Source organism: Gastrolobium bilobum, unplaced genomic scaffold (assembly GCF_033153095.1).
Source record: "Gastrolobium bilobum isolate Gb01-03AN ecotype WA unplaced genomic scaffold, APGP_CSIRO_Gbil_v1 utg16102, whole genome shotgun sequence".
Lineage (NCBI taxonomy): Eukaryota > Viridiplantae > Streptophyta > Magnoliopsida > Fabales > Fabaceae > Gastrolobium > Gastrolobium bilobum.
This window is the reverse complement of record NW_026895969.1, coordinates 118457-122319: the sequence shown is the minus strand read 5'-3', so window position 1 is coordinate 122319 and position 3863 is coordinate 118457.

The following is a 3863-nucleotide window of genomic DNA, read 5'->3' as shown; positions in this document are numbered from 1 at the left end:
AACTTGGCTCATTATATGACTCCAAATTATTATTTTTTACATTGACCTTAAATAACATGGATTTTTCATTAAGAACGTTAAGTTTTCTTGAATAATACTCCAAATCAGCACCCTACATAAAAAAACTCCTTCAAAGTTAAGTATAACTCGTGCGATGCACGAAAAAAAAAGAATAGTGAAATTTTAATTATAAAAAAGAATAGTGAAATTTTAATTTAATTATAAAAGTATGTTGGTGGGCCGGCCTTCCGGGCCGAGCCCAGTTTGCCAACTCTAACTATTAGCATGTAATAGATTTTTATATTTATCCTAAAAAAAAAGCTCTTATAGTTGCGTCTAGGTTTTTATATTTTATCTCAGAGATGAACTTTCATTTATTACAAATAGATTTACAAAATAATAATAAATATTTTTTTCTCAAGGATTTGTGCCGTTAGAATTTAAAATTTTATAAATTAGTATTTACAAAAATTAAAATCTGAATTAGGAATTTAATTATAAAAGAAGAATAGTGAAATTTTAATTTAATTATTAAAACGTGTTGGCAGGCGGGGCGGACAGGCCCTCTGGGCCAAGCCCAGTTTGCAACATTTAACTATCAGCATTTTATGTAAAAAATTATTATTTTGAAAGGATTTATGTCATTAGTATTTTGAATTTTACAAATTTGTATTTACAAAAATTAAAATCAGATTTAGAAATTAATTATAAAAGAAGAATGATGAAATTTTAATTTAATTATAAAAAAGTGTTGGTAGGCCGACCCTTCGGGCCGAGCCCAGTTTGCCACCTCTAACTATCAGGATGCAATAGATTTCTATATTTATCCACAAAAAAGGTTCTTATCGTCACATTTAGGTTTTTATATTTTATCTCAGAGATGGACTTTCATTTATTACAATCATATTTAAAAACTAATAATAAATAATTATTTTTTCAAAGATTTGTGTCGTTTGTATTTGAAATTTTACAGATTTGTATTTACAAAAATCAAAATAAGATTTAGGAATTTAATTATAAAAGAAGAAAGATGGAATTTTGATTTAATTATAAAAATGTGTTGTGGGCCGGCCCTCTGGGCCGAGCCCAGTTTGCCACCTGTAACCAATGTTATTAAAACCGGCCCAGTCATTGACCCGGTCGAGGTACTGGGTCATTGGTTCAACCAGTGGGTCATTGGTTCAACCGCATGACCCGGTAATTATATGCAATTTTATAATTTATATTAAAAAATTATAAACATACTCAAATATCTAAAACAAATGATAAAAATTTCAAATATTTTAATATAAAAAATAATAAATGACATATTATTATCCAATAAAAGATCAAACAAAAATATAATGATCGTGATACGAAACTTTAGGTTAAGAAAACGACATCTCTAACTATAAATTAAATCAAATTTTTTTGCATAGTGCATAATTGAGATAATATTAGTGTTGTAGGTACATAACTTAGGTAAGTCAATAAGCAAAAAAAATATTCTAATATGTCCATTATGATTTTTTTTTTAAAAAAAAAATTAGATTTTTTTTTGGGACCGGGCCGGGTCACCGGTTAACCGATCGGGTCACCGGTTTTCATGAAAATCGGCCGGGTCGGACCGGGTCACACCGGTTCTGATGAGTAACCGGTCCGTTGCTTCAACCGGACCGGTTATATGACCGGTTTACCGGTTCCCGGGTCGACCCGGCTAGGTCGGTCCGGGTTTTATAACACTGCCTATAATTATTAGAATGTAATAGCTTTTTATATTTATCCACAAAAAAAGGCTATTATAGTTGCCTCTAGGTTTTTATATTTTATCTTAAATATGAACTTTCATTTATTACAATTAGATTTACAAAATAATAATAAATAATTATTTTTTGCAGGGATTTCTGTCGTTATTATTTGGAATTTTATAAATTTGTATTTACAAAAATTGAAATCTGAATTAGGAATCTAATTACAAAAAAGGAATAATAGAATTTTAATTTAATCATAAAAACGTGTTGGCGGGCAGGGCAGGCAGACCCTCTGTGCCAAGCTCAGTGTGTAACCTTTAACTATCAGCATCCTTATATTTTTTGTTTAATCTATAATTTTATATTAAAATTCAAATTACATATATATATATATATATATATATATATATATATATATATACACGTATTTTTCCCATTACAGAAAAATTAAATGCTAAACTCTTTTTTCACTTATCAAATTCAAAAAATTAGAATTTTATTAAATAATTCTTCACCCAATAAACATACTAATTAATATTATTAATAGGTTTAGTAATTTTCCATACAGAAAGTAGTGAAAAAAATGCATAGAAGGATGTGCACATTCTCCAAGTAATAATTTTTAGTTTTCATTTACAATATAAGAAATTGTGTTTTTTTTTTACTCTTACATCAAAAGAATGAAAGCTTAATTTATTTCTTATATATTAAATTAAAAATCGTATTGTTATAGTGATTAAATTTTATTTTTATTTTTTTACAGAATGATAAATGTCATTTTTTATTTTTTGTTTAAATTCTTTTATTTTCCTTGTGCATATTTTTTTTATATTTGTAACACAAATATGATGAACAAACATGAGTTGATACAAAAAGTATTCTACTAAATCGAATGTTAGGGGAATTGAATTGAATTGCATTTAATATAATTGAATATTTTTGTAATAATTAGACATATTTTTGAAGATTTTAAATTTTTTCTCTTTTAATTTATAATTTTTAGACTTTTTAATATTTGTTATACATATATATTTAAAACGTTTATGTTAAAAAAATACTTGTGTGGAAATATTTTTCTCTTTTTGTATTTCAATTTAGTAAAATTTTAATTTATTTAAAGTATAAATATGTCATTACTAATTTTTTTCATTTAAATTTCAAATTTAAATTATTTTTTATCAACTATACATATTTTTTTTTATAAATTTTAACTAACTTTTTGTTTAATATATAATTTAAGATATTAAATTTAATTTTATTATATATAAATATTTTCACTACAGAAACATTAATGCGGAATTCTTTTTCCATCTATCAAGTTAAAAATTCAAATTTAAAAAGTTTGAATTTTAAATATTAAATATTTTCTCACCCAATAGACATAATAATAAATATTATTAATAGATTTAATATTTTTTTTTTTTTTTATAACAATTTAATAATTTTTCATACTAAAAGTAGTGGGAAACATGCATAGAAGTAGTGGGCAATATTAAATGCTAAATATTTTCCCACCTCCCAAGTTCAAAATTCAAATTTAGAAAGTTTAAATTTTAAGTATTAAATATTTCCCTCCCAATAGACATAATAATAAATTAATAGGCTTAACAATTTTCTATGCAAAAAATAAAGGGAAACATGCATAGAGGTGTACACATTCTCCAAGTAATAGCTTCTAGGTAATCATTCACGACATAAAAAATTGTGTTAATTACACTCTTACATCAAAAGAATGAAAGTTTGATTTCTTTCTAATATATTTAATTTAAAAATTTAAAATTCAACATGATAATAGAATTAATCATACATACTTTTAAAAAATAATTTTTTCTCTTTTAGTTTATATTATATACGTATATATATATAAATATTTAAAATATTTATCTTAAGTATTTTTTAAAAAGTTTCTTGTACGAATTTTTTTTCTTTTTGTATCATTATTTTTAGTTCAGATTTTAATTTACTTTATTTTAAAGTATATTTTTATAATTTTAAATATTTTTTCGTTTAATTAATAATTTTTTATTAAAATTAAATTTATTTTATACATATCTTTTTTCCAGTTTTATAAATAATTCTAATAAGTATAATAATTAAGCCCAATAAATATAATAATAACTATTATTAATATGC